This window comes from Vombatus ursinus, unplaced genomic scaffold (assembly GCF_900497805.2).
Source record: "Vombatus ursinus unplaced genomic scaffold, bare-nosed wombat genome assembly UNPS02015024.1, whole genome shotgun sequence".
Classification (NCBI taxonomy): Eukaryota; Metazoa; Chordata; class Mammalia; order Diprotodontia; family Vombatidae; genus Vombatus; species Vombatus ursinus.
This window is the reverse complement of record NW_020954802.1, coordinates 1202897-1222654: the sequence shown is the minus strand read 5'-3', so window position 1 is coordinate 1222654 and position 19758 is coordinate 1202897.

Sequence of the window (19758 nt, the reverse complement as noted above, 5' to 3'; positions counted from 1 at the left end):
GTAAATTTATACCCTTTCAATCAGTCCATTATGAACCATCTAAATGTAGTTTAATCTGCAACCTGACTCAGTTTACCTATAGATTAACTAGGTTTATTTCCTTAGGAGAGGTACCAAATTATGATTCTGCTTAAATAAGTTTGTTCAACTTTTATGACATTGAAGGAAGCATGGGATTATGAATTTTTTTAACTTTTGTAGCCTAAAAGAACATACAAGATTGCAATATGTTAAAAAAAAAATTTCTCTGTCACTCTGATGTAATCTTGTCTACCAGAAGCCTTGTTAAAATCCTAATCGGGGTGTAGGGGTTATTTTTCTACTCTGAACTTGTGTCTAAGCATAAGAAAACCTAGGTTCTTTCCTCTATAATTTCTGTGTTGTGGTAAATTTATTTCAGGAGCAGTTACCTATCACATGGACCTAAAAAGGAGATATTTCTTCCACAAAATCCTGGGGGCGCTCTCACACTGGAAGTCAGTGGATGCAGGACTGGCCTTTTGGGATTTCTATATAGAAGGCCAGGCAGGAGCTTCAGACTCAGACCTCTGTCCACGAGCAGTGTTGCTCCTGTCTCAGGGTCTCTGGGTGCCGAGAAGGGGCTAAGGGACCTCTAGAGTCCCTAGCAACTCTAGGTCTCTGATCCTAAGTCGTCACTGAAGAGGTCTAGTCCTGCCCCTTCCTATTGGGCTGAGAAGGGAGCCAGCATGTATGAGGTGGACCCAGGATTGAGGCTGGCCACTGGCAGTGAAGAGACTTCAATGATTCCTGGGCCATAGTAAAGCTATGGCCAATTCATCCCTGGTTCCTCCCAACTCATTGGCTCACCAGGGTAGTTACTGATGAAGGGAACCACCTTCCACTAGGGGTGAGAACAGGAAGTTGCTAAATAAGGTACTGATGTCAGCCCTACTACTGGGGTCTCTGGCCCTGAGGTAGAAGCCTCAAAAGCAAGGCTTTGTGGCCCTAACAGAAGTCCTGATGAGACAATCCACACTCCCACCCTATCCCTTCCCAGGAGGAAATTCCCAGCTTACCTCTATTTCTCTTGATAGTTGACATCAGCAGAAACCAGTCCTATCACCTTGACCTACTAGCTGCAGCTGGCCCTTGAGGCCAGCATAAAGACCTGGTGTTACCGCCTTGAAGGAATGGGAATATACCCTCCACACACACCATATCTGAACCCATCCTCTTTCTGGGAGGCCTAGGTCTTACAGGGTCAAAGTAGATCAACACCAAGTCAAAGGCAAAGCCCACTCTTCAAGTGATTATAAGTTGGGTGGATCCCTGGTGGCTATTGGAATTAACAGAATCACAAAAATACATACACCTTTTTTTGCAGCAAACTCGATCTATTTTCAACACTTGTAAAAGAACTTTGAAAGAGCAATTTTCCTAGACATCTATCGATACAGATGAGTGTTTTTCTCCTATCATCTAATTATGCATTGGAATCAACACAGAAAACATCAGTAATTGGAGCATAGAAATAAAGCATATGGAAGAGAAGCATGGTTACATTGCAAAAAAGGGACAGGTAACCAGGCCATGTACCAATAACCCAACCACCCACACCCAGTTAAAGTGGCAATATCTTTGGCACTAACAATCATCAATCAAAGTCTTTCATCACTGAGCATTAACACAGTTCCTAAGTGCTGATGTATAGAACCACCAGAATGCAAAGCACGCCTCATGCTTTGTAGTCATCTCAGCAGGCAGGGAAAGCTCCTACTCGGCATCCCAGTCTCTATGTCCATTACTGCAAACACTGGTTACTGTTCTGTAAGGACAGAAGAGGCTTCCTCCATGGAAGTAGTTAATGGAAAATTTAAAGGAAAAACATCAACTCGGAAACATTGCAAGCACAATACAGGGACAGATCATTTTGGCAAGATATGGACTGATATACTCAATAGATTGGCTCCAAAAAATGCTAATCTGGGGGGAGCCAAGACCACCAAGCCCTTACTCAGCTTTTTGCTGGTGCTCAGCAGAAGCCACCTGGTAATCAAGGACTGCTGTAAATAGCTGAGAAGGATCCCTGTCTAGATACTCCAGGAAATCTTGCAAATGGCTCATTAGCACGTTGAGGCTGCCCTCACTCAGAGGAGAGCAAGCCAGCATGGAGCCCATCTGTGGGAACAGGCACAGCAGATGAATACCCCCATAGATCTGGGACATCTGACAAGTGGGGTAACGGGCCAGGACCTCGGCATAGTGAGGTCTCTCAAAACTGTAAAGCAGCTGGGTGACCAGCACCATGTCAAAGTACTCTTTGATCAAATCCACTAGTCCATTGATGGCACACTTCTTGTCTCCGGACCGGTGGTTTGGCTGGAAGGCAGCATACTCAGTTAGGATGGCAGCTACCGTCTTCCTGGCGGGCAGGATGAAGAGTTTTTTCTGGAGGTTCGCCAGCTCCCAATCGTGCATGAGCAGGGCCCTCAGGGCCATGGGCAGTTGGACCTGGACTTCCTGTTTGCCCAGGGATTCTGTTTCTGGCTCTGCAGTAGCATCCCTGTCTCTCGATGGCCTATTTCCTCTCCCTTGAGCACACGACCTACCTATCTCCAGGCTGGGTTGCGCCACGGAGCCCCCAGCGGTACTGCCTTCACTTGGGTTGCAATGGTCGCTGCTCCAGGAGGCAGTAACCGGGCGTTCACGGTGCTGCTTCCTCTCAGCAGCTATCTGGAGGAGGACATAGGCATATCTGTCCCTCTGCATGTAAGCAGCAGAGTAGCGGAGCACACTGCCCTCGGGGATCCATTCATAGTCCCAGCCAAAGGGGGCAATGGGGTAGAGTGGCTCTTTAGATAATATCTTTGGGACAACAGGCAATGGGTCCAAGTTTCTGGGGTTACTGCCCCCTCTTCCCAGAGTTATGGAACGTCTGAAGCTGCTCTCACTTGGAGTTCCCAGGGGCATGGCACTGCCTTGGCTGCCACTATGGCTAGGCCAGAACCTTGGGCCACTTGGGGTGGGCCGAGTCGGAGGTAATGGAGGCCGCCAGAGGGGCGCACTGGGATAGGCCAAAGCCCCTCTCCTGGCTGGACTGATTCTGCTCTCAGATGGATAACGGACTAGGTATTTGACTTGATTGTTCTCCACAGCCACCCAGATACAGTGACCCATGCGTATCTTGGGTCCTTGGAAAGTCAGCACCGTCTCCCCCTCTAGGAAAACTGAGTTCCTGACAGGCCTACCCTCGGGCTTGGAAGAGGCCATCACTCAGCTGCCTCGCCTGAGGCACCTCCTTGGGTGGCTTCTGCTTCCCTGGACAGCTGGCTGGCTGGCTCCCACCTTGTCTGATCTCTGGCCAGGGCACAGAGGCTGGAGGGTTTGTAGTCCCGGGCTGCAGAGCGAGAAATCACCACCACTTTCACTCTCCTTAGCAGTGTGGCTGGGTTTGCGATGGGGGCAGGGTCAAAGACCCGCCTCTTAGGAACAATGTAGCAAAAAAGTCAGCCTATCATTTAAGGTAGTTGCCCAGAGAAAGGGCTGGAGAGACGTGGGGGGGGGGGGGGGAGGGAATTGCCTGAACTTTCAATGGTGTAGTGGAAACATCCCGTGTCTAAATTCAAATGTCAGCGCTGCCATTTCCTGGCTGTGTCTTCTTGATCAAGTCTCTTCATCTTCATGGGCCTCAGTTTCCCCATCTGTAAAATGGAGAGTGTTTGGGCAATAACGCTCAAACTACAGATGAGGGCTTAAGCCTATGCTTGGACAATGTGGAAGAGGCCCGGCATCTTGGGACTAAATAAATTCCTCCTCAGCAAGTGCGAGCAGACGTTACACCACCATGTATGGGTGTCTGTGAGTGTGTAATGGGGGGGGATGAGAGAGAGGGCTCTGTTATCCTGCAAAATATGTTTTCTTTTAGCATTCGTTCATCATTTCTGAAAAGGCACTTTTTAAATAGACATTTTCCAGTGAGTGTGCAAAACAGCTGAGTTAGAGACATTCTTTCACAGCAGTGATAGTTTTCCCTCCATAAAAAAAAGGCAAGATAAGGGGCAGCTAGGTGGTGCAGTGGATAGAGCACCGGCCCTGTGAAGTCAGGAGGACCTGAGTTCAAATCCAGCCTCAGACCAAATACATGACAATTACTAGCTGTGTGACCCTGGGCAAGTCACTTAACCCCAATTGCCTTAAAAAAAAAAAAGGTAAGATAATAAAATTGCCTTTTCCTGCTATATTTATAGTCCCGCTCGGTGGTTCCCACCATTTATTTTGAGAAACAGCATACACACATATGCTGAAATTTAGTCCTGGGATTCTATTTCAGCAGGTGTGGGGGTGTTGGTGGGCACTAATTTTTGACAAAGGTTCAGTGTTTCTGGTCTGCTTTGGGTCCCAGAGTCATCGTCAAGCACCTCCATTCTATCTGGCAAATATGGGAGAAAGGTCTCTATGGAAACGAATCTGGGTATCCAGACAAATGGCCGTTGCATTCTTCTTTGAATGAACTCCCTGAGCAACAGCAAGTGAGATGCTCTACATTCAGCTCTCCTGTTCTGTGATCCTGGGGCCTCTTTGATCTTGGCAGGTGGTTACACTGGGACCTTCCATTCATAGGCTCTATCAGAATATGGTAAATGAAATCAGAGGATTTGAGTCTACATGAAAGCTCTGCTACTACATAGCTGTGTGACTTGGGACAAGTTCCCCTCCCCGAACCTCTTTTTTCACCTTTGTAAATGAGCAGTTTGCATTAGATGACCTCCTCAACCCTATGATCCTGTACACATGAAACCAAGCTAGAAGGGAGAGCTAACCTTGGAGATGACAAAGTCAGTATCAAAAAGGATGTAGACAGGCTAGAACCCTGGCCTGAATCCAGTAAGACGAAGTAGAATACCACCTTTGTGGTAGAGGCAGCTATTCAGCTCAGGTTCCAGAGCTATCCCTTCCTCTCCAACCCTTGGGGTGCTGATCACTTTTATCTTTCATCATGGTTTACCCAGGTTTGGCTCTAGGAGAGCCTGAATGCTCCTCAGGGGTTTGGGTTACCCATTCTCACATCCACTGGTTCATCACCCCCACCCTCACTACCCCAGAGAAAATTCTATTTTTTCCTTTTATCTAGGGCTTCTTCCCAAAAAAAAAGAAAGTCACAGAAGGTACTTGGTGTACAAATAAGGACCCAGAATGGGTGATTTATCCTTAGAAAGCCCAAAAGAGTCATAGGACATATTACAGAATGATCAGAACAGAATTCTGTAGCTCATTCATTACTATTAACAGGCCAATATCCAAGCATCGTTGGGACATGAAACCTTTTTTGCAAGGCAGTATTGGCCATTTCACATTGCACCTCTACTAAGCACAGTATGATCTTCTCTCTGGTGATCTTTTTCCCATGCCCACTGTTCCTTTGATGTCCACTGGCTCCTACCATTGCTTAGGTGTTCTGTTTCTCCCTTGCTGCTTATTTGTCAGACAAGGGGGAAACATCAGCTGCTGCAATCTCTCACAACCTTTCAATGATGATACGTTTAAAAACAGCATTTGTGACTGTCTTTATCCACCATTTTGTGAAGCTAAGTTTCAGCGGCTTGTAAGTCACCTGATTTTGGAGAAATCACAAAATTATTCCCACCTACTAAAGGTCACCCTACTTAAGGAATGTCACAAAACTACTCTCTGTCTCACCTCAGTGTCCTCCCATCTTCTCCATCAATAAGAAACCAGGTGTCTCAATCCCTATAATCCTGTTTTTCCTGTTTTTCCCTCCCTCAAAATTGTATAACTGTGTAGAAACCAAGTTCTGGGTCATTAGCTATTGAGAGCCTTAGACCTGGTTTGCAATCAAATGCATTGCTAAATAAATTGTTGTCTGGATATAACTACTTGGTTTTCTTTATTCCATCATAATAGTGATCACAAGATCAATGCTAGAGGAAGGAAACATACAATAGACAAAGGCATTGAGGCACTCCAGTACAAGTCAGGCTAGTTGAATGCATGATGCATGTTGCTGTTTGGACTTCGTTTGGAAGACCAAAGATATCACAAGGTGATGTATTTACTCATGCGTAAGCAACTGTGGACCCCCACCACCATGTCAATATAGAGAAGATCTGTCCACCATGCCTAGATATGCACCTAGGACTCTCAGTCAACTGACTCTCAGAAGAGATGTTAAACATAGCCAGAAGTTGGTCCCATGACCCAAGCTTCAGTGTAATCACTAGAAATGGTAACTGAGAATGCTCCAAAGGGGGTTGAGGGGAAGGGCACACACTACAATAAAAAACGAATGTAATGTCTTACAATTGAGTTTGAAGAACTATCTTCATAAGTTAGGAGGGGAGCTTCTTAGCACCCTCCATTCCACTGTGCTCAAGGAACCCTTTCAGGAGCCTCCTACAACTCCATAGCAGTTGCTTCCCCCCTTCAACCCCAACAATTCCCTATTCCAACCACACCCAGCTGCTTGAAACTCTGGGACAGCTCCACCTCAAGGCCAAACCCTCATTGACAATGATAACCTGCTTGAACTCATTCTTCAGTAATGAATATACTCCTCTGCATCCCAGTGATTCTGAAGCCCCCAGCTTCCCCCATTCAAACGTCATTCTCTGTCCTCCACTGACTGATTTCTTATTCCCATATCCCTCAATCCAACCCTCCCAACCACTCCCTCTAAAGCTACCCATCTCTTCTATTATACTCTCTGGAAGGCTTGCTCCATAGGTAACAAACTTGTTTTCCTATTAAACATTTTCCTTTCTCATTCCTTCCATCTATCTGACTTCCTCTTGATGACACAATGGTCATCCTTTCTAGCACTAGCTGAAATTTCACTCAATTCCTCTCAATTCACTGGTCATGGTGGGAGTTAGGTACCCTCTCCTGCTTTGAGGTTCATTTAATTCACACTTATCATCCAATCAAGATTCTAGTGGTTGTCTTTTCTCCTTACTTCCTCAATGGGTTCAGTGTATGGCTGACACTCTTTCTCACCTCCCCAACTTCTGCCTTTGTACTAGGGGATTTCAATACACACAATAAGGCTCCCTCAAATACCCTAACTTCCAAATTCCTTAACTTACTAAATTCCTGGAACTATTCCAAATCATCTCAGCTACACACAAATAGTCATACCTTTGATCTTACCATCACCCACAAGTATTCTACTTTCATATGAATTCTGAAATTCCCTTATCTTATCATGATCTGTTGTCATTTCACCTCTCCCTCTGTCTTATATCCCCTAATTCTGTTCTTTGTCCTCATCAAGACCACCAATCCCTCCACCCCCTCAGTTCTTTTCCAGTTTCTTTCCCACCTTTGCCCCTGGCTACATTCTCTTTCTTTCCCCATCTTAGCCCCTTGGTGAACCAGTTCAACTCTACATCGCCCTCTTCTGTCCAGTGCTTGCCCCTTTACCCAATCAAAGATCTTGCCCTGCCAAATCTCAGCCTGGGATTACTATCACCATCTGCTGCTGTCTTTGCTCTTACTCAAGTGTTACTAAATGAAGCTGGAGAAAATCATGAAACTGGGTCCACTACAAATTTCTGTGATATAATATTAACTGGGTCCTCACTGGAGCAAGACAATCCTTTTATGCCTTCTAGTCATATTCACAGCAGCTCTTCCAAATCTTTTCATTCCTCTTCAAGGCCCCCATGGCTCCACCAACTCCCCACCCTCTCAGGTGAGAACCTGGCTTCATATTTCTCTGAAAAAAAAATGAACTATTCACCAAGAGCTCCTTCTTCTTTCCTCCTTAACTTGCATCACTCAGATGCTTTCTCCCACTATCTTTGTTTTCTCTTGTCTCACTTGATGAGGTGGCCCTTCTCCTTGCCAAGGCTAGCCCTTGTGGAATTCACAATCCCATTCCATCCCATCTTCTCCAGCATATTGCCTCCTATAGCATTTCCTCTCTCCTGGCTTCTTCTTTACTGTCCACAAACATACCCATGTCTCCCTCATCGTCAAAAAGTTCTGACCATCTGACTTGATCTCACCATTCCTGCTAGCTATCATTCTATCTCTCTCCTCTTTTGGGAAGCTAACCTCCTTGAGAAGGCCAGCTAAAATTGATGTCCCCGCTTCTTTTCCTCTCATTCTTGTCTTTACTCTCTGTAGCCTGGTTTCTGACTTCATCATTCAACTGAAACTACTCTCTCCAAAGTTATCAATGATTTCTTAATTGCCAAGTCTAATAGCCTTTTCTTAGCCCTCATTTTTTTGACATCTTTGTAATCTGGCAGTTTCAATCACCCTCTTCTCCTTGACACTCACTTTGCTCTAGATTATTTTCATGACATTGCTCTCTCCTGGTTCTCTTCCTGTCTGACTGATCTTTCTGTCTCTTTTGCTATTTTTTAAATCCACATCATGCCCACCACCAGAACCCAAAGACTTTGCCTTGGGCCTTCTTCTCTTCTCCTTCTATACTATTTCATTTGTTGGTCTCATCAGCTCTCATGGTTTCAACTGTCATCCTTCAGCAGATGATTCCCAAATCTACTTATCCAGTCCTAACGTCTCTCCTGACCACCAGTCTCTTACATCCCCAACTGCTTATTGGACATCTCAAACTGGATGTCCCATAGAAATCTTTAATTCACAACATTGTACAATGATCAACTTTAATTAAGACTTAGCTCTTCTCAGCAATACAATGATCTAAGACAATTCCAAAAGACTCATGATGGAAAATGCTGTCTACATCCAAAGAAGGAATTATGGAGTCTGAATGCAGATCAAAGCATACTATTTTCTCTCCTTTTTTTTTCTTTTTTCCTTTCTCATGGTTTTTCCTTTTTGTTCTGATTTTTCTTTCACAACATGACTAATGTGGAAAAATGTTTAATATGATTGTACATATATAGCCTATATCTGATTGCTTGCCATCTTGGGGAGGGGGAGGGGAGGGCCGGAGGAAAAAAATTGAAACTCAAAATCTTATAAAAGTGAATGTTGAAAACTATCTTTACATGTAAATCTTTGACTCAACATGTCCAGAACTGAACTCATTATCTTTCCCCTCAAATCCTCTTTTACAATAAAAGGGAAGATGGAGGGGGGGCGACTTGGCAGACAATTCTTGAACCTTACTCTCATTGGAATAGGATCAGAAAGGGAATAATATACACACTCAGTTCGGTATAGAAATCTATCTTACCCTGCAGGGAAGTAGGAAGGGAGGGAGATGAGAGAAGTGGCATGCTGACAGAAGGGTGGGCAAATTGGGGAAGATGGTGGTCAAAAGCAAAACACTTTTGAGGAGAAACAGGGTGAAAGGAGAGAGAGAGAGAGAGAGAGAGAAGATAAACAAAGGGGGAAAGCAAAATGGATGGAAATACATAGTTAATAATCATAACTGTAAATGTGAATGGGATGAACTCACACATAAAAAAGAAGTATATAGAAGACTGGATTAAAAAACAGAATTCTACGATATGTTGTTTGAAACACAACTTGAAGCAGAGAGAGACACACGCAAAGGTAAGGGGCTGGAGCAGAATCTATTATGCTTCAGCTGAAGTAAAAAAAAGCAGGGGGATGGGTGAGCCCACCTGACTCTGCCCCAAGAGAAGCCACAATCCTCTGTAAGCTTCCATGGGTTTTGCCAATACCATACTTGGCCCTAGGCATTTATACCTGCCTTTACAATAAACATTGTGTATTATGCATCACTCTTGACTGGAACAGAGCTATTCTTGGCACTGGCACTTCACACCAAGTTTTAACAAATTGATTTCTGAAGTGGGATGATTTCCTTTTTTTTTTGATGATTTCCTTTCAGCACCAGTGACTTTCCTCCTGCCAGCTTCTGTTGCTGACCTGTGACAGTTTGATCCAAGAAACATAGCCTCTTAGAGAACCAGCCACCAGGCAAGACAACCTGCTAGCCTTTCTTTCCCTTCCCCTTCTCCTTGTCTTTTTTTCTATCTTTTGAAATGCGTGCATAAGAATTAAGAAGCCCTGGTCCCAGGATTCTGCAGAATAAGGGGATTAGAAGGTTAGGATAGGCCCAGTAAGGACTTCCCCTATAGAGGATGGAAGGGTAGCCTCATAACAAAAGTCACTATGGCCTATTACAAAAGTGGGACCTCACTAGCAATGGGAAAGAAAGGATTTTTTCCAGATAAAGCCCTTTATTAGAAGATATCTCCACAGTAGAGAGGAAGGAAAAGGAATTTTTAAGTGGGAATACCCACAGGCTAAATTTGGTTTGAGAATATGAAAGATTCAGGGGAATCGTTTTAGCCGAAGTATTACTTTTGATTACTCTGCCCTTAGAAAGTTACTATGGAATATGTCTACTGCTCCTCAAAGGGCCCACTTGTGTAAGTGTCTGTTTTGTCTGTGCTATGTTATCCATGCTTTGTGCTAACCCATAGCCAACAGGTGTTTTATCTGTGCCTTTTCTTTTGGTGAGATCAACCAAATGAAACAGGCTATAAAAAAATTACCTTTCAAAAAAAGTCTTAAAAGAAGACAAATCTCTTTCTCTTCTCTGTTTCCAACACTGACCATGTTGGAGATTGCTGAATTGAAAAACAGATACAGAAATTAATTGAAAACTAAGAACCAAAAAAAAATTGGAAACCAAATTTGTGGAAAAGGAATGATTAATTTCTTTCATTTCTCCATTATAATTTGGATGTTTTATAAAGTATTTTGATGTGCTTCTGGTGTATCAGCAAACTATGTTTGGTGAAAGTAAAAATTCAAGATCAGTTACTCCATAAAAAGTCATTTCCACATTCTAAACTACTGAATAAAAGAGTATTTGGCCGTGTTATCTGCCTATTACGTATCTAGTAAGGTCCTTGAAATATCTCAGAATGTTATGGGAACAATTAGACAATGTCTCAACAGTTTATCAGACTTAGCTGTTATTCCGTTAATTATTAAGCCTAAGTTAGACATAGCTTTAGTTCTGGTTTGAAGAAAATAATTTTAGGACAATCAATTTCCTTAGAGGAGAGTAATTTATGAAATAGCTTGAAAAGCCAATCTTATTTGGGTTTATTATTTACTTTCAGGTTACCACCTGTGTATTGAGCATGGCAAATAAGTTTTATTATAAACAACTTATTTGATATCTACTGTTTTGAAATTGATCCCAGAATTTTTTGTTACAATTAATTTGGCAAATTTTGAATGAATTCATTTTGGTATTAGAAATCATCTATTAGTTACTTAGCAGAATCTCATCCTCCTAAGGGGAGGAATGAGTTGGTGAAAATTTTTGCTTGAAGAAATTTTTAAGAACAAAATTAGATAATTATATATGCTAAAAAATTTGGATTGAAAATTTTCTGATTTTTCAGTTGTCATTTGAATTTATTAAACTAAAAATGTAAATTCTCTGGTCTAGTGATGTTTTTATTCGAGTTAAAAGGTTTCAGTTAGCTCTCACTACCTGACTTGGTTTTTGACAAAGAAAACTTGAAGGGACTGTGCTAAATTGTATAAAGATTTATTCTATCAGAGATTTTAACAGAAAAGGGGATCTCTTCAAGTGACCTGTATTGGAGAAGAAAATCTACAAGAAGATGCTCTGAAGCCCCATCCATTCCAACATGGCTAAGAGATGGAATCTCCAGAGGAGTTATTTGGTTTCTCAGATGTCTCCAGAGGGCTGCATTGGGAAATGTTTCCGAAGCCAAAATGGACAAGAAGGAATGGATTACTGAGAAAGAGATTGCACCATTATCCTCTGTAATTATCTTACTAGCCAAAGGGGACTGTCTCCAACGGCTCCTGTCAATGCGTCCAATAATGTACAACCACCTCTATCACCTCCTCTCTTTCATTTGGTACATCAACCCTTAAGGAAAGTGTCCAGTTCATTAGATGACTCCTATCAAAACTCAGATCTAGCAACGGTCAGCTATTGAGGTACATTATGCTCTTGACTGAAAGGAGGGAATGTGAAACCTGTGATCCCCTCCAAAAAAAGTTGACAATCAAGTGTAAAGAAATTCCTAAAGCCCCCATATCATGTGTGAATGTAACTGCAAGGCATGCGCCCCCTCCACTCCATTCTTAGCAAAATAACTCCTTTAATATAAAGAAGCATATATTTAGCATAGTCATAGTTGCACCCACTGGTTATACTCTTTAGGCCTAAGTTTCATGAAGATAAGTTTAGGTGGCCCCAAGGCACTGTCTGAGCTCACACTGTGTGTGTACCCCAAATAAGGCTCCAACCTCTCCTCTTACACACAGCTAGACCCTTTTAAAATTTATATAAAAAGTCCATGGTTTTGTAGCCAGCCTTAGCCAGAGCAGACTAGCCAGCTTGGTCACTGAGGCTGACTCGCTAGTGGGATGGGAAAGTCCACTTGACTCTGCCCAATGAGATCCACAATCCCCTGTAAGCATGGAAAGATCCCAGCAGACAGCTCCCATGGGTCTTGCCCAACACCATACTCAGCCCTAGGCATTTACACATGCCTTTACAATAAACATTGTGTATTGTGCATCACTCCTGACTGGACAGGAGTTATTCATGGCACCGGCACTTCACGTCAAGTTTTGACAGACCTCTGGAGAAAATGAATGGGACTGGAAAGAAATTCACCTTTTTTTCATCTGTACATGGCACCTACACAAACATTTACCATGTATTAAGGCATAAAAACCTCATAACTAAATGCAGAAAAAAGAAATACTAAATCTATTCTTTACATTCGATAAAGGGCTATAGAGACATAGACTAAAATCTAATTGGAGACTAAATAATCTAATCCTAAAGAATGAGTGGATTAAAGAAGAAATCATAGAAACAATCAATTATTTCATTAAAGGCAATAACAACAATGAGATAAAATGCCAGAATTTATGGGATGCAACCAAAGTAATACTTAGGGGGAAATTTATATCTCTAAACATTTACATCAATAAAATAGAGAAAGAGCAGACTGATGAATTGGGCATGCAACTAAAAAACTAGAAAAAAAACAAATTAAAATCCCTAATTAAACAACCAATTGGAAATCCTGAAAATAAAAGAAGAGATCAGTGAAGTTGAAAGTAGGAAAATCATTGAACTGATAAATAAAACTAGAAGCTGGTTTTATTTTAAAAAACAATAAAATAAATAAATTATTGGTTAATTTGATTTAAGAAAAAGAAAGAGGAAAACCAAATTACCAGTACCAAAAATGAAAAGGGTGAGTTCATCACTAATGAAAATGAAATTAAAACAGTTATTAGGAGTTATTTACCCAATTGTATGCTAATAATCTAAGTAAAATGGATGAATATTTACCAAAATATAAATTGCTGAGATTAATTGAAGAGGAAATAGAATACTTAAATAACCCTATCTTAGAAAAAGAAACTGAAAAAACTATCAATGAGCTCCCTAAGGAAAAAAATCACCAGGACCAGATAGATTCCCAAATGAATTTTACCAAACATTTAAAAAACAATTAATTTCAATCCTATATAAAAATAGGCAAAGAAGGAGTCCTTCCGAATTCTTTCTATGACACAAATATGGTCTTGATACCTAAACAAGGGAAAACAAAAACAGAAAAAAAAAATCCTGTAGATCAATTTCCCTGATGAATATCAATGCAAAATTTTTAAATAAAACAGTAGCAAGGAGATTATAGCAATATATCACAAAGATCATAAACCAAGTGAGATTTATATCAGGAATGCAGCAAGCCTGGTTCAACATTAGGAAACTAAAGCATAATCGACCATATCAATAACAAAAACAACAAAAATCATATGATTATATCCATAAATGCAGAAAAAGCTTTTGGTAAAATACAATACTCATTCCTATTAAAAAACACTAGAAAACATAGGAATAAATGGAGTCTTTCTTAAAATGACAAGTAGTATCATTTAGTATCATTGTATCTTAAAAGGATAAGTAGCATCTATCTAAAACCAAGAACAAGAAGAATCTGTAATGGAGACTAACTTGAAACCTTCTCAATAAGAACAGGAGTGAAGCAAGGATATCCATTATCACCACTATTATTCAATGAGAAATGCTAGTTATAGGGGCAGGTAGGTGACGCAGTGGATAGAGCACGGTCCCTGGATTCAGGAGGACCTGAGTTCAAATCCAACCTCAGACACATAACACTTAACTAGCTGCGTGACCCTGGGCAAGTCACTTTACCCCCATTGCCCAACTTAAAAAAAAATTTAAAAAAATTAATAAATGCTAGTTATAACAATAAGATAAGAAAAATAAATTGAAGGAATAAGAATAGGCAATAAAGCAACAAAACTATCACTCTTTGCAGATGATATGATGGTATACTTAGAGAACCCTAGAGAATCAGCTAAAAAAATGAGTCAAAACAATTAACAACTTCAGTAAAGTTGCAGGATATAAAATAAACTCACATAAATCATCTATATTTCTATATATTTGCCAACACAACTCAGCAGGAAGAGATAGAAAGAGAAATTCTATTTAAAATAACTGCAGACAGTATAAAATACTTGGGATTCTACCTGCCAAGACAAACCCAGGAACTATATGAACACAATTACAAAACACCTTTCACACAAAAAAAGACAGGTCTAGAAAAAATAATAACAAAATTCATCTGGAAGAACAATAGGTCAAGAATATCAAGGATATGAATCAAATAAAAAAAACGTAAAGAAAGGCAGCCCAGCAATACTGTATTTCCAACTGTATTACTAAGCAGTAATCATCAAAACAATCTGGTACTGGCTAAGAAATAGAGTGGTAGATCTGTAGAATAGATTAGATACACAATACATAGTAGTAAATGACCATAGTAATTGGGTGTTTGGTAAGCCCAAAGTTCTAAGTTTTAATGTAAGAACTCACTATGTGACAAAAATTGCTGAGAAAATTGGAAAGCCCTTTGGGAGAAACTAGGCATAGACCAACATCTCACACCATATACTAAGATAAGGTCAAAATGGATAAATGATTTAGACATAAAGGGTGATAAAAGTAAATTAGGGAAGCATGGAAAATTTTACCTGTCAGATCTATGGATCAAGTAAGAGATAGAGATAGAGAAGATGTAAAGTAAAATGGATAATTTTGATCAATGAAATTAAAAAGGTTTTGCACAAACAAAACCAATGCAGCCAGAAGTAAAGGAAAGCTGGAAACTAGGGGAGATTTTTAACAGTAAGTTTCTCTGATAAAGGCCTCATTCTGAAATATATAGGGAACTGAGTCAAATTTGTAAAAATGAGAGCCATTTCCCAATTGATAAATGATCAAAGGATATAATAAACAGGCAGTTTTCAGAAGAAGAAATCAAAGCTATCTATAGTCATATGAAAAAAAATGCTCTAAATCTCTACTAATTAGAAAAATGCATATTAAAACAACTCTGAGGTACTACCTCACACCTATCAGATTGACTATTAACCAAGTTATGACAAAAAAAAGTGTCAAATGCTAGAAGGGATGTGGAAAAATAGGTACACTAATGCACTGTTGGTGGAGATGTGAACCGGTCCAACCATTCTGGAGAACAATATAGAACTATGTCCAAAGGGCTATAAAACTGTGACCCAGAAAAACCCTTTGACTCAGAAATACCAGTACTAGGTCTATATCCCTAAAAAGATCAGAGATAAAGGAAAAGGAAATGTATGCACAAAAATATTTATAGCAGCTCTTTCTGTGGTGGCAAAGAATTGGAAATTGAGGGAATGCCTATCATTTGGAGAATGACTGAACAAGTTGTGGTATATGATTGTGATATTATGAATACCATTGTGCTGTAAAAAATGATGAGCAGGGGGCAGCTAGGTGGAGTATTGGATAGAGCACCGGCCTGGATTCAGGAGGACCTGAGTTCAAATCTGGCCTCAGACACATAACACTTACTAGCTGTGTGACTCTGGGCAAGTCACTTAACCCCATTGCCTAGCCAAAAAGAAAAAAACAAACAAAAAAAATGATGAGCAGGATGGTTTCAGAAAAATCTAGGAAGACCTATATGAACTGACGCAAAATGAAATGAGCAGAACCAGGAGAACATTGTTTTTTTTTAAATTTGTAATGCCCAGATAATTTTTTTACTTTTTAACTTAATAGTATTTTTTCCAATTACATGTAAAGATAGTTTTCAACATTCATTTTTGTAAGATTTTGAGTTCCAAATTTTTATCCCTCCTTCTCTTCCCTCCCCTCTCCCCTAGACAGCAAGCAATCTGATATAGGTTATACATGTATAATCATGTTAAACATATTTCCACATTAGTTATGTTGTAAAAGAAGAATCAGAACAAAAGGGAAAAATCATGAGAAAGAAAAAAAGTGAAAATAGTATGCTTTGATCTGCATTCAGACTCCATAGTTCTTTCTCTGGATGTGGATAACATCTTCTATCACCAGTCTTTTGAAATTTGTGTATTATTGTATGCTCAGAAGAGCTAAGTCTATCATAGTTGATCATCATCACACAATATTGCTATTTCTGTGTACAATGAGCAGGAGAACATAATGAAAAATGCTGCCCACTTCCAGAGAGAGAGAACTGATTGTTTCTGAGTGCAGAATGAAGCATCTTGTTTTTAACTTTCTTTATGTTTCTTGCTTTTTTTCAACATGGCTAATAGAGAAATATGTTTTGCATGACCTCACACTTATAATGAGTATCATATTGCTTGCCTTCTCAGTGGGTGAGGGAGGGGCAGGAGGAAGATAAAGAATTTGAAAGTCAAAAAAATGAATGCTAAAAAATTTTAATAAATTTTTAAAACATTTTTAAAAGTACATAAGGGAATAAAGATGTGAATAGAATTTCAAAAAAGAGAAATGTGGGTGGAGGAGCAAAGCTAAAGCACCATGAGTTAAATCCCACAGCCCTTCCCCCTCAACAAGTGAATCAACATATTTTGTGAGAAAGGATTTCAAAGTGGGAGGATGCATAAATGGGGTGAGGGGAGTTGGAGGGTGGAGGAAAATGCCCTTATCAAGATGATGGCTTCACACGGAAGTGATGATGTTTCCTGTGGTTTCTTGATAAGACAAAAGACTGCAGGAGAATGGGAAAGGTGGCAGGAAAAATGGGATTGATTATGGAAAAATTGAAAGGAAAGGTCTCAATCTAACCTGGAAGAGAGAGGAGGTTCCTCCTAACTTCTCCAAGAGTGTTATCTCCATGAACAATATTTTGGCCTAGAAGAAGGGATGTGTGAGCTCCTAGAGCTCCTGGTACCCAGAAAGGTGAAGGAGGAAGGGAACATGAACCCAGATATGAGATAGAATGGCCAATGAGAACAATCATGGAAAGGGTAAGAGGTTGAAATGGACTGCATGATTTGGGACACAGGATAATTTTTTTTACCAAAAGGCTTCTATCCAACCTTATTTCCCTCACGTATTGATATGTGTGACACAGAGTGAGGTAGAGCAATGGTCATTATTAGTTATTTGTGTTCTGCAAAGGAGATACTAGATCTGGGGAGATAACCCCTCTGAGGACTTGGAGAAGCCTTTCCTGCCCACATAGACCTCCCTTTTCCTGAAGCTCACCTTCGAGGTTGGGGGTGTTTTCTCATATCTCTTCATCCAAATCCTGCTTGATCTTTATAATTTTGTTATATTTACTTTTGGTTTTCTGGTGTGTTGTTGTTCTTTACGTTTACATTGTTTTAATCATGGCATAGACTGTTTCCTTGGCTCTGCATCAGTTTATGTAGATTTTTCCATGCTTCTCTATATTCATCACATACATCATTTTGGTAGTATTGACCGCACAGTATCATTTCATTACGTTCATATACAATTTCTTTAGCCATTCCCCCATTAACAGGCATGTTCTTTTGGGGCATCCAATTTTTAGTTATTACAAAAAGTACTGCTACTGCTATAAATATTTTGGACTATGTGAGGACTTTTTTTCTTATCAATGGCTTCCTTGGGTAATACCCAAAGTAATGGAGTCTCTAGTTCAAAAGTATAGACATTTTAATCACTGTATTTGCATAATTCCAACTTGCTTTCCAAAATGGTTGTATCATTTCACAGCTCCACCAACAATGTATTAGTGTGTCTATCTTCCCACAACTTCTCCAATGTTGACTGTTGCCATTTTTGGTCATTTTTGCCAATTTTCAGGTTGTGAGCTAAAACCTCAGAGTTATATTGATTTGCATTTCTCTTATTAATAATTTAGAGCATTTTTCATGTGATTGTGAATACTTTGCAGTTCTGTTGAGAACTGTTTGTTCCTATCTTTTGACCATTTAGCCCTTGGGGAATGGCTTTTAGTCTTATATTTATTGTTTATATAATTTGATTATGTATCAGAGAGATTTGATACAAAGATCTTTTTCCCCATTCAACCACTTGCTTTCTTATCCTTAGTTCATTAATATTGTCCATGCAGAAGCTTTTCAGTTTCAAGTAAGCGGTTATCTATTTTATCTTTTGTACATGCTTCTATCTCTTGTTTGATTAAGACTATATCTCTTACCTATAGCTGTGAGAGGTGCATGATCTGTTTCTCTTCTAATTTTTTTTATAGTATGATCTTTTATATTAAGGTCATGTATCCATTTTGAATGTATTGTGAAGAGTGGTGTAAGGTGTTCATCTAAGCCTAATTTCTGCCAGACTGCTTTCTAGTTTTCCCAGCAGTTTTTAACAAACAGGGAGTTTTTCCCTAGGTAATTTATATTTTCCACTTTATCAAACACTGAGTTCTATTGTGTCTGCATCTCCCTTGTCTAGTCTATTCCATTGATCTATCTCTCTATTCTTCAACCAATACCAGATGATTTTGATGACTGATGTTTTATAATATAATCTGAGGTCTGGAAGTACTATTCTCCTTTAATTCCTATTTCTTTTTACCATTTCCTTTGATATTCTATATCTCTTGTTTTTCTAAATGAATTGTTACTATTTTATCAAGCTTTGTAAAGTATCTTCCTGGTAATTTGATTGGTATAGCACTAAAAGTGTAAGTTAATTTGGGGTGTAGAGTAATTTTTATTATATTGGCACAATCTAGCCATGAGCATTGAATATTTTTCCAGCTCTTTAAGTTGTCCTTTATTTCTTTAAGGAGTGCCTTGTAATTGAATCTATACAAGTCTTTTGTGTGCTTTGGGAAACTGATCTCCAGATATTTTATGCATTTTTGTAGTTACTTGGAATGGGATTTCCCTTTCTATTACTGCTTCTTGTGTCTTGTTATTATGATATAGAAATGCTGTTGATTTTTGAGGATCTCTTTTGTAGCTTGCAACTTTGCTGAAGTTATTAATTTTCTTAATTAGCATATTCAATGATTCCCTGGGGTTTTCCAAGAAACCATCATAATCATCAACAAATACAGTTTTATTTCCTCTTTATCTATCTTTTTTCTTTTAATTCCTTTCTCTTGTCTTATTGCTTTTGCTAGCATTTCCAGAATTATATCAAATAATAGTAGGGAGAGTGATCATCTTCGCTTCACTCTGTATTTACTGGAAAAGGTTCTAGTGTATCCCATGTATATGATGCTTGCTTTTGGTTGTAGATAGATGCTTGATGTTTTTAAAAAGTCTTTCTATGGCCTTACTTTACAGGGTTTTCAGCATAAAAATATGCTTTTTTAAAGACTTTTTCCTATATCTATTGAGATTGTGTGGTTTTGGATGTTTTTGTTTTTAATATGATTAATTATATTGTTTTCCTAATGTTGAACCATCTTTGTATCTCTGGTATAAATCTTACTTGATCATAACGAATGATTTCGTGGATAAATTGCTGTCATCTGATAGGATTTTGTTCAAAATGTTTGAATCACTCTTCAT